The 13,002-nt window shown below is 44.0% G+C and overlaps 1 protein-coding gene across 1 annotated transcript in view; it reads left to right on the top strand.

Moving 5' to 3' along the window:
• The window catches only part of LOC144473146 (E3 ubiquitin-protein ligase MIB1-like), a 122,124-nt gene that overhangs the window by 86,441 nt on the left and 22,681 nt on the right, over window positions 1-13,002 (top strand). The window lies entirely within an intron of this gene.

A 13,002-nucleotide genomic window follows, 5' to 3' on the forward strand; every position in this document is an offset into this window, starting at 1 on the left:
TTGCCGATAAACGAGATAAAATTCCGAAAAAAATATGTTGGACAGAGTTTATACGGAGCTATTATTTGCAGTTTAGTTCATTCGAATATCTCGAACAGTCCTCGAGGAAATTGCTATTGAAGTTGGGCGTCTTTGTGCGAGCGGTTCGCGGAAGTGTCTTTTTAGTTTGACTATTATGTCGGAGAGGCGAGTGTCCGTAAAAACGGGTGGCGGATGATTGAAAGGGTGATTATTCGAGTTTTCTCAATAAATATCCATCTGCATATATCTGCCGGTTGATATTCAGAGCGAGAGGTCTTTTGAATACGCCGCGGCCACCCTCTGTCTTTCAGTTTTTCCCAGTTTTATTTCCCTTCTGCTATTATCATTCTCTCTTCCTCCGATGCTCGGCCCTCGAGGAAACTAATTTAAATCGTAATGGCCCAGCCGGCAGCGGCGTGGAACTACCGGTTTTTGTAAGAACACCATTTGTCTGCTGCTGCGAGCGCGAGCGAGCGAGCCCGCGCGCTCACGCCACAGCAATTCCGCGTTCGAAATTTAGGGGAGCACGTAAGAACGGCGAGCAATTGCGGTGACAATCGCAATCGAGCTAGACGTTTTTTCCGAGCAAATTAGCGACCCCTCGGATACACTATGGCCGACGCTCGAATTTCTTTCTTCAATGGTCCTCGGTTTTCTTTCGCTCGATATCCTAACGAAGGGATGTTTTCGAAAACTATATTTTCCGAGCCCGGAGACTGACAGCAAACTTTGACAAAAATATCAATAATACAGAAGACTTACAGCTGTTTTTGCATTTTAGTATATGCAAATATCTCGATCAGTTGTCGAGAAAACTACTGCTAAAATTAGGGATTGTTCGCATGATAGATTCGAAGTTTCTCGCGTTCCTCAAACGATTGCTTTCAAAAATTATTTTCTGACTTTTCGAAACGAACTAGAATTTTGGAAAAAAATATGTGGAGTAGAGCAAACCCGCAGCTACAACCTCTCGTGTATTTTATTCGAAAGAGGCAATTTTTAACTTTGAATTCGATTAACTGAGATCGACGAACTAACTCGCTCGGTTCTGTGAAAATTGAAATCCTTCATGCGACAATTCCCGTTCGAAACGCGTCGATTGGCGAGGTGGTCTGCAGTCAGATTTCACGGGGACAGTGTCTCCAGCTCATTTTCATCGTCGCGGGATGGCAAAGGCTTTTATAATCGCGGAAACGATACGACCCGTCAAAGGATTATTGGCTGGCCGGCCATAATTACGCTAGACAGTCAGTATTTAGGTGTATCGGCACCGTACAACGCGTCGTCTGCCCAGCGATTTCATTCGGCGCCGACGCCGAGCCGCTGGCGAAAGGAAATTACGATTTTTCGACGGTGTCTCCTGCCCGGCGATTCCGTGCGTGAATTATACGGCTCACATTTTAATCAATGTGATCGCTGAACCTTCGCAAATTCACCAAACGCGGCGCCATTCTTTATTGATCGTCATCTTTGTCTGCGAGCACACGCTCGTACGCTTCGAATCGCTTCGGTAATTTGTTATGCGCCGCTCGTAACAGTCGACCGTGAATCTCGATGGCCCAGAGGATTTAGGGCCCTCCGAGTTTGTTATGTCAACGATTTCATCATTTTCCCGGCGCCCGATTCGATTCGCGATAGCGTTTTCTGCAGTCACGAATCTCAATTGCAACCCCTATCTTTAACGGCACACTTCTCCGCGAGTACTTCAGATACCCAAATAAAATGAATTTCGTTGCTGTACATTTGTTGTATCAATTGCAATTTTTTCAAAGTTTTAGGTGGTTGTTTAGGTATGGAAAAGAATATTTTTGAAAACAACCCCCTGAAAGAGCGAGGTAGATCGCTAGATTGGTAGATCGCAATTTTGTGATTATTTTCCTCGGTGACTATATAAGATATTCGAGTGAAATAAAAAACATATAACAGCTGCGAATTCACTCTACTTACTGGAATTTTTCTAGAATTTTTATTCGTTCGTGGAGGTTAGAAAAAATGTAACATTCGCGGGTAGAACGTTTGACGAAATTGTAATGTAGTTATTTTAATAGATAGTTGGTCGAAATTATTACTTTTCCCATGGTGTATCGACTCTGGCACGGGGGTGGCCAGTGCTACGGGTATTCTGGGGTCACGTGCAACGCGTCAGGGCCGCATGGGGTGGCGTTCTTGTGCAGGGGAGCAAGAAGTAGGGGCTGTTTCGTGAGCTGAATTCCGATAAACACCGATACTGGACTTCTAAGGATCGGGGGACAGGAATTTTCGCGACAATCACGAATTTTCACGGGCACCCATCCAAAGTCGATTTACCCCCGGGGGGTGCGGAACTTTTGGAACCCCTTTCAGGATGTTCCAGATGCTTCGGATATTTTTCGGGGATTTTTTAATTTTTCCAAGACACGAGAAAACTTTCAACACTTCCAGAAAATAATAAGAGGCTCGAGTAATCATTTACTAATCTTTTTAACACTCTCCAAATTATTTTCAAGAATAGAAATATGTGACAATGTTGCTGAAGGTTCATTCTGGCATTTCGAATCAATAAACGTTATAACACAACTTCGCCTACTATGGGAAATAGAAAAATAATCAGGAAATAGTATTTACTAGTTGTCTCCCAAACATTGTTAACAACTGACCCGTCGGTTTAATTAAAAACTTATACTGCAACATTGTCGACACATCTGCGTCAGCATCTCCGAAAACAGCGCAGCGAAATAATCTGCTTTCGAAATTTCATACCCAATTAGCCGACAAATGGCATTGTACGAATTACATCAGAGGCGAATAAACAATGGGAAAATTAATTAATTTTTGGTTAACGATTAATTAATTCGTAACGAAGCACAGGCGAAATAACAATGGATTGATTGTCGGTCGTCCATTTCGTATTCTGATACCACGAAATCGTGTTAATTAAGCCTGTACAAACTTGGAACGTTAATTGTTTCTGAGAACGAAGCATGTTATAATTAATAACTATTGGAAACCCGATGATTCGTTCGATATTTTCCGGGTCTAATTGTTATTAGACGCGAGGATGTCCGATTTAAATTAATCGCCGCATGCGCGCTGATTTCTCATAAAAATCGGTGAGGTGGCGCCATCAGTGGCGTGATCGACGAACTTATTTTCCCTTATTAGCTTTTCTATTCGTAACTCTTGAAGTTGTTTATCGATAATAGATTGCTGTGACTTTTACAAAAAAAACTATGTAGAACGTTTTAATGAATACAATAGAATAATTGAAGGCAGTATATATATACTACACTCCTAAAGTATAGTATTTTAATCTAGCAACTTTAAAATTACAATCACACGATAATTAACTCTTCTTTTTAATGTTTAAACGAAGTGCACTAGCTACCTCCTCCGATGCCGGCACGGACATATGGGAATCGTCAGTCACGTGACAAAATATCGATAGATCGATTTGATCTTTCCGCGGGAAATTTTTGTCACGTGTTCGGTAGACCAAAATGGCGGAAAATCAGTGAAAAGTGTTCGTGAAAATCAAAGCTGCAGATTGAATTGGGTGTTTGAGAAAAAAATAGAGATATATATTGCGATCAGCTCGACTCACTAACGGCCTATACTACGTCATGGTAAGTTTCTGCAACAATTTTTATCTTTCATAAATATCACCAGTCTAAATATAGTTATTGATGCATTGAGGTAAATCGTAGAGAGATCGAAACCAGAGAAAGCAGTAAAAAAAAAAGTCGTTGATCAAATTGAAACGTGGTGATCCGAAGGTATTATAAAAATCGCGAGGAAAAGTTGTAAAAATGGCAGAAAATCGAAAAGCGAGGGAAATCGCTCAAATAGCAAAAATCCAGTAGGGCGAAATTGATCAGGATTCCGAGTGGCTCGACTCGATCGAGTGCCCAGCCAGCTCCATCCGCTGCCAATGGGCGAGCTGCTGGCCAAGGGTGCAGACGATGTGCCAGCAGGCGTGGGTGTTGGCCGGGTTGCAGGCCCGAAGGAGGCGCCGGCTAGCACGTGACACACATATTGCCTACCTTTCGGGGCTCTCGAGCCAAAAAGCTTCCTGTCCCCTTGCTCGCTGGCCGGAATGGTAGAAAAACTAATCTCCCAGATTAAATCTCTAATTCACGCGGTCTCGGATCCCGGAGATTTTATTCGCAGATAGAGCCGATGACGCTATCCTGCGTTTATGAAAAAGACGAGACTTTATCTGAGCGAGGGCACGCTGACTCGGTTAGGCGAGCCCGCGATGCAAGGGAGGGACAAACGATAATTGAATTCCTCTTTGATTCAGCAGATTTTCTCACTCGCGTGAATTTCCTTTTCATGGGCTGACTGCTTTTCTTCGCTTTTTTTCTCCCACATACTCTCTCTCTATCTCTTTATTAGTTATTGTCAGCTGATTAGGTTTTCTCCTTTAATTAACGGATTGCAATATACTTTCAGGATCGGGTTCTAGGGGAGCACAGTGTTCCCGTTCCTCTCTCACTCGTTCGCCAAGCACGGGTGTCTAGTTACATTGATTTCTGTCCAATTAATGCGGAAGTTTGTTGTAAAAGCATCGATGACCGTGTACAGGGATTAGGATGTTCGCAAACTTCCGTAATCCGATATTCTAATTTCAAACATGAGTTCGAATAACATCGGATGCAATTTTAGTAAAATATAATATATATTTATTAATTTTATAAAAATATAATCTTAAAAGCAATTTTATAAAATATAATCTTTTATGTTTATGCTATGTCAAAGTTGTATATGGAAAATTGTGTTTTACGGCAACATCTGTTCACTGTGCTCACCGTGGTGCCTCGATACAATTTATCCGCTATCGAATAGATATGTAATCGGTGATGACTGCGACGTTCTTATCAGTCTTTGTTAAACAATTTTCCAAGTTCCTCCTTGTAAGTCCTGTTTTATAATAATGTGGAGACTCTCTTGGGCCACTGACCCACAGAATCCCAAGTCCAGTGATTATCCAGACGCGGAACAATTGACGTCTATTTGTTCGCCGGCATTAGAGGAAATTGTTCGATGGAGGAAACGGAGTAAACGTGGAAATTCGTAATTTTCCGTGAGTTTCGAGGTTCCGTTGGCAAAGTTGCCAGCTCCCATCAGAATCGATCAGCAAACAGCACTTTGCGGGCACCGGATAGAATTCCCCTAGACGCGGGGCGTGTTACGCGATTCATTCTAGCGGGTCTACGTGGACTGGGGTCACGACGCGCCTGGATTATGCATAACGCATGCATATATGCATCGGAGGAAGACGCGCGGAGGGTCGACAGGTGCGAGCTACGGATTTTCCGATCCAGGGTCCTCTCGACTTCCGGCGAGCGTAGAATCGCCAATGCAAAGAATGTCTACGGGGTTTAACAAGGGGCCGCGCCGGGATGGGAAAACGGAAAAATGTAAAGAGCAATGATGTGAGGGCGGTGTAAAGAGGAATGGTGTATTAGATGGCCCCGCGCCAACCAGCGCCTTTGCGCCCCTTGATGCCCGTGACCGCTCGGGCAACCGTGTATGCACGGCTATCGCATTATGAGCAACTTTGCGATTTTTTTTCTGCCGATATAAGCGAAGCTTTCGAATTGCGACCTTTTGCGTTTTCTTGCGCAATATGTGGAGAAGATGGAGTTGCATTTTGCTTTCATCCTGAATCACTAGTATCCTCGGCAAAAATAGTATAATACTATATATATTATTTGCCCATAGCGGATATCCCAGTGTTATGTTTGCGATTTTTCCTTGGAAAATTTGTGGAGCTCTTGCGGTGCAGTCTTTTGCATTTTGTTGCAGCATGCATGAGGATGATCGAGGTATATTTTCTTTTCGTCCTGGTGGCGCGTTCTCGAAAAAACTAGTATAATATAAATGCTATTTGCTTTAGAGCAATACTCTGTTGTCAGCGATTTTTCTAGGAAAAAAATAAGAACAGTTTTTGATGTGTAATCCTTTGCGTGTTGTTTCACAATGTTTGCAGAACTTAGCTCTATTTTTGGTTTTCCTTTTGCGTGCTCCTCCATGTAGAGAATAAATGGAGAAGTACAGCGTTGCGGTCTGATCTTCGTAGAATGAAATTAATTTCGCGGTTTCTAAGGTCCTTGCTAGAATGTTCTGCAACGAGGTATTTAATAGAAGCTGTCGTTGCAACGTTGAACCAGAACTGCCTGTAATTTCGTGGCTTATTTAACCGACTGATATATTTTATTTGAATTTTCCAGCGGTGCATGCACAGTGTGATAAACTGACGGGGATACGCGTGATAGGGCGCAACGACGGCTGCGAGAATCACCAGCGTTCCGTTGTAATGTATCCGGAAATATTTCATCCTTGCTTCATTAGCCATAGCGCGGCGAGTATTTAATTAAATAACATAGCTTGTCCTATGGCTGCTCGAGATTAAGTAGCGGAAGAGAGACCAGGTCAAAGTAATTGTTCCTTTCGCATATTGTGCTACATAGACAGTTCTAAAATTTGTATCACGCATTTAATTATCTAATTTAAAAAATCTTCACGTACTCAATATCCGATTACCATTAATTGAATTGTAGACAGCCCGCAACATTAAATCTTACCGGAACCGATGATGACAATTTGAAAAAAAAATTATAATTTTTTGAACCTCAAGAGAAGCATGATCAAATGGCGTCAATCTTCTCGTTGATTCCGATTATTTATCGACGCGAATAGGGCGGGTGTTCGAAAAGCGCAAAGTGATCCCCGTGGATATCGGGTTCGCATTTGTTCCAGCGGACTTTGCATTCCAGTGGCAATTAATTCGATAACATTGAGTCATTCACGGAATCCCTCCACGGCATCGGCTGCGGCGGTCTCAAATTTCCCGTGTGTTTTCGCAGGTGAACGGCTCCGAATCGGCATCGATCGATCCCATTCAATATTGCCACACCGGCCCCGTCACGTGCAGAAATTTTATTTCCGCGTTAATGCGCTATAGTAACGCGTTCAACGTCGCCCCGTATTTATCGAACAGAGTATGAAACGTTTCGGGATTGAAACTCTGGAAAAATACGACGATTCTCGCGAATTTTTCGACTGGGAACCGTAATACCCATCGGAGAAGAACTACTCGCATACTGTCTGCATCATACTCCTCTTCTAGAAACCTAAAATACATTCTTTTTTAGTTGTCGGTACAATTAGAAAAAGAAGCAAAATTTTTCTAACGAATAGCTAATTTGAATAACAATGTTTCCTACGTGTCGCAAGAGATCAGGAATATTTTTGTACTCTTGAAGCAACTTTACAATGAATTGCTAAATGGAGTCATGTTGAATATTCAATTGTCGGGTGGTAATTAGGAGAATTCTATTACAAACTATGTTTTTAAAAGTCTTTTCAGAAACTGCGCACTAGAAACTAGGAACTTCTAGAGAAGACTGAGGATGACATCAAAGAAAACGGGGAACTAACAAAGACAGGGATTTAAAGACAAATTCTAGAGAACTGAAAGAACTAGAGAAAGGATCAGAGGAAGTGTGTAAATAGAGAAAAATCGAGATCTAGCAGCGTCCATCAGGTGTCTGTGGACATTGTATCTATCTCGAAAATTCAAAAACCACTGGAGTCACTAGTTACTTTTTCCCTGAACTGAAGAGACTCGCCGCGAGATCCTCTACAATATCAAATCCTCCTACAGCTTCATTCCCAAGGCCCGGCAACCCTTGTCCCAAGTCTTCCACGGAACCCGCCGTAGTCTCACGCCCGAGACGAAGAAACTAAGACTAAAAGAAATTGCCCCTCCCCCGTTCCTCTCATGCGAATAGGCCGTCATCAGAGGCACAGAGGAGCGACCGGTCGTCAGAGACAATTCAATAAGGTCGCCGGAGTGTGGATTTTTCTGATTAGCCGGCGAAGTTGGACGGCCGGTGGCGCGTGATCGCCCTGCGAAAACAACGAAAGGAGAAGAACCCCAGGTGCAGAGGGTGGGGGGGGGCTTTGTCTTATTTTAAAACTCGGCTCCGCTCGGCCATTCACGTCATGCCCCGAGAAATGCACTCAACACCTTCGGCACGGACACGCCAAGTTTCAATCGGTGTCGAAGCGCCGCTCCGTGAGCTGCTTACCACCCCCATCATTTTTTCCACGTCGATAAATCGATTTGATACATCCTGTCGAAGTCGATGATTCAATCCGCCGTCCTGAAAAATAATGCGATTTCTTTAGACTGCCAAACATCTGAATCGGATTAATATCGTGAAAGGATATGGTATTGGAAATAAGATACTGGAGCCAGCAAGTGGTAATGGTGTCTCTATGGGGATTTCTAGGGGATGAACAGTCTCGACATAATGCTCAGCCAGTGTCAGTGGCTTCTTACAATCGTTTATCAAAGTCAACGAGTGGACAATTCGAGATTGAGTCACGAACCGTTTTCTCCTTGGAGTTTTCTCGTGGTCCAATATGGCGGCAATGTCCACCATTTTTCTGCTGGCGTGGATACATCATCTGCCAGCTGGACGATTTTTATTTAGACTTGTCACATTTGAATCTTTATATTTAAAATGAAATTAATTTTTTACCTTTCTTTCGGGTTCGTAAATAATTGGTGGATTGCAGCGGATAGCGTATTTGAAGGTGGTTCGACCAGGTTCGTCTGTCGGATTTTCGTCTTCCCCACTTGACAAATTCATCTGGATGCAAGGAATATATCCTACGTTTGCCAATTTCTGCACGTAAGCGAAACGTCAGCTTTTCGGGTTCCTTCGAGTTGGGCGACCGCCACCTGTCCCCTTTCCCATCTTCAGTATCTCTTGACGAGTCGGATCCTCGAGTTCCCCTCTTGCACCCGACTTTGTCACGTCCCTGATGAGCGACTCGGAAATGTATTTGATTGAATATCTTGAAAACCATTGGTCGCTAGCGAAAAATTTCAAAAGCACAAGTCGTCCATTTCCCCACTAACAACACCAAGTATTTAGACCATTTATTCAAAAATTATAATACAATTTTGTAATAAAAAGGAAAATCGTAACTTCAACTTGCGTGCCCCGCAAGGAAAATTAAAAAAGCGAAGAGGTGATTCATGTGATATAAAAAGTGAACGAACATTAAAAGTCGACGGATTTATGGCAAAAGTGGCGGATCCGGACGTCAACATGTCCTCCGCCGACGTGAACGGCGAGAACTATTAAAAAGTTTCGAAACAACGATTCCATTATGCTCGGCCCGAATTAAAACTGGAACTTGCTAGTCGGCGCCGGAAGTGGGTGAATAATTGACCTGTATTGCGGCCAGCGGCAAGGATATGAGTTCGGACGTCGAATTAAAACTTCCGAAATTAATTAGAAAAGTTATGATCGCGATTATAATTGCTCGCTCCATATCGGCTCTCGCGTTTAAACCCAGACTAATTTGCATCCGCGAATTATTCGAACGCAAGAACGCGTTAGAGCGTGCAGACTCGTTTCGCGCCGGTATTTCCCCCACCCTGTTTTCGTAGGACAATGTGTTTTCGCTGCGAATTTCCTTCCTGCGGGCAAACAAACATACTATGGTAAAGAATAAATCACCCGTTTCTGTTTATCCAAATGTATGCGCGAGTTTTGATATTTAATCGAAACGACGCATTCAAATTCTTGTAATGGGAAATAATTGATGGGTAAAAAATAAGATTTAAAAATTAATCGGTAAAGAGAAAATCTGTAAAGGAATGATTGGTAAAAAGTCTCGGTAAAAAAGATCGTTAAGATCCCGGTCGATAAAGAAGCGATCCCTACCTAATTACTGTAGAAGCAATTTGACCCTTGCAATTTTAATTAAAAACATTTGTACTTTAAAGAAAATATTGAGAGCGTGGGTGGGACATTATTAGAGCACAGTATCGGAAGACCGGAGCCGCAGTTACTTACTTGGCAATGTAAACACGTACATCCCTTTTTCCCGGCGCTAGACCATCGGTCCAATAAAATCGTGCCACCGGTTCGTTCCCTCTGGGCTTTCTTAACGACGTGCCAGGATAGACGAGGTCCAACTCCACGAAAAGTTATCCGTGGATTCAATATCGCTCGACCGGCTTCCCCAGAATTCCGCGCGAAATCAATTTAAAACAGGATAGGCCGAGTCTCTTTAATGTTTCCAAGAATACTCGCAAGTTTCATCCCGGTCTGGAGAAAGGCTTCCTCGGGTTGAATGCAGTTCTGATTAATTAATGCTGGCTCCGGTCTGCCCGGTTCTCTCGGCTGTTCGAAAATAATAATAATGAAAGACTCTTTCACAATGACAACTGTCTTATGAACTCCACTCGTTCATTAGGGCTCGGGGGGGATCAAAGAATCTCCCAGCAATTGTCCACCGCCTTCCGGAGCAAAAACATCCGGACTAGCTTCGACGTTTCTGCCAACTGCGGTCGTCGCCACGTTATCAGAACAGGACTGAACCAGATTTGTTATTGTTATTAGCGAGTAGTGGCGGTTGGTATCGAAGTTGGGACAACTCTTGATCTAGCATCGAGAAGCAAGTAGTTACGTAAGTGGAGCATGTCGATATCGAAATTCTGTTAACTACATGACTGGCGGCCGCAGCCGCAGCGATGAACGGCTGGTGTCCGCAGCCATAGCGACGAACGGCGAGCATTGACAAGGCTGGAACGTTGGCAATTAATAGGAGAGGTGGGACTTAATTAGTACAATCTCCGCGGTGTGTTCCATTCCCGGCGTATATCGCGTCTCGTGTCTACGTCCGCCTCTCATTGTGAGCCCGAAATACCTCGCGTTCCGGTACGTTCCTCAGAAGAAGCTAATATCCCAACGCCGGGGAAGTCTTGAGAATCATCTTCTTGCAAGACATAGTACTATAGTGCCGGTTCTACTGCGAAGCTAGAGAAAAGCTTGCAAGTCTCCTTCGACGTGAATTTTTCTAACTACCGAACGGTATAACCGCTCCTTTGTCTCGGACCGTAACCTAAAAATGAAAAAATGTTCCAGTGAGCGACTACTCGTGAAAAGTAACTGGAACAAAGAGCGATCGATTTAAAATCCGATAACATTGTGAAGAAGCGGGGCTGGGTCGTTTCGTTATATCGAAATCTGCTGTATGAACCCGATCTCCCTGTACTGATAAATCCGTTGGCGTATGCGAATCGGTAGACAAAGCCACCGGCGTGTATAACCGGGGCGCGAAACGCCAGGAGAAGCTGCAGGGGTCAAATGACAGGCGAGAGAGCGCATCTATTGGCTACTCAGTACGATCGTCACGTTCCCCGCGACAATTTATGACGATTGGAATAGCGGCCAGTTCGGCCATTACACGTCCCTGTAACGGTATCAGACTACTAAAGTCCGGAACGAGACACCTTGCCAAACTAGTTCAATTAGCGAACCGGCGTGAAAAAGGATTCGACGTCGTATCTGCCCCTAACGAACTTCCTGATACGAATAATCCCCCCGATCCGATAACGGCGCTCCATTCGAAATGCCTTTTATTTCCGACTCGGTTCGCTACTAAATATTTCCTCTCCTTTTAATAAAATCCACTCGATCGTTCTCGGAGAGAACAATTTCGAACGTTACACTAGTCGCTTCGCCTAGCCGTCGGTAAACAGAAACTAAATTATGCTAACTACGCTAGTTAGCATAGTCGGGGGGGGGGGGGGGCATTAGATATTTTTATTTCCGGAACGGTAAGCATCTTTTTCCGACGAAGTTATTAGGATAGAAACGAGCCCGTGAACGGTTTTGATGGCAATATCGACAGACATCGCCGACACTATTCCTCGGTCCCATGATTTTCATGACACACTGCAAATCACGTGTACTCGCCGATAATGAATTTGCTGGCTAATAAATTCACGCTATCAACGCATCTGGATTAACGTTTCGGTCCCGTCGCGTTAATATAGTGCCGGTAACGTGAGTGCTCGTTGACGTTAGCGCTGTATTTGCAAATGTTATGTACACGTCCAGAAGCCGGGCAGCAACGGCGTACGCGATCAGAGCACTGACATAATAAAGATTTATTTACTCCGCGCCCGGCATGTAGGTACGTACACCCGTCCCCGCATTTCCCGTGCGAATCTATAATTCTGGCTAACTGACGCTCAAAGCTTATAACTTAATCCTAGGAAAAAGAATACGACGCGGTTCGTTAAACTATCCTGTCACGATAGAGTGCGTAAAAAGTCTTCGATTTTTGAAAAATTTATTTTAGATTAACGAAGCGCTGCGCGTATGCGTACCTAGACAAAAAACTAAATGGCGTATTCGTTAGTCGCGAAATATTGAAATCACTGTGATAGAGATGCTACGATATGATTCCCTTCTAGAATTCTTTGCCCATTCAAGGGGTTAACAACAATGGAAGTCAAAACAACAATGGAGCCGATTCAGATCGCGACAATGATGGCAATGCAAATCCGGGTCCACCGTGAAAGCCGTGAATAGCCCCGAGGTTTCCACGCATAACTCGGATCACATCCCCCAACCCCGGCTCCCTAGACTGTCAGTTATTTATTAGGGTGAGCGTTCGTACCGACACTGCAGTCTCAACTCCATGATCTCTGATTGTTTAGCGCAGTTTTTATGCATCGTTATGCAGCCCCTTTGTAAGTTCCAAAATTTTACATAGATGCCCCATTTTTGCCTAAGGTACCTGTTGGACTCAGGTGGACCCTATCCCTGGAGTTCTTTGCCCCGGAATCACTGAGAATTGCCTCTAGGAGCAAACAACCTAAAAGCGATTTTAGCTGCTCTTATGGAGCCAGGTACGTGGCCCAGGTGGCAGACTTTGTCGCCCTGTGTTCCCCCGGAGATGTCCCCGGATATTGAAGCGGTAGAGCCCGTCGCAAATTGATAGATTTGATTAGTCCTTCCGGTCGGATTCCTAAAGAAATTCCCGAGATGCCCCGCGCTACGAATATCTTGCAATTTCGCGCGAGAAATTGCAAAAATGGCGCGGATTTCTTTGTGACCGTAGGGAAACGCAATAACGGACGGGTAGAATGGGAATTTTAATGGCACCGGGTTCCTTTCAAAT

The sequence above is a fragment of the Augochlora pura genome, chromosome 7, assembly GCF_028453695.1.
Source record: "Augochlora pura isolate Apur16 chromosome 7, APUR_v2.2.1, whole genome shotgun sequence".
In the NCBI taxonomy this organism is placed as follows: Eukaryota; Metazoa; Arthropoda; class Insecta; order Hymenoptera; family Halictidae; genus Augochlora; species Augochlora pura.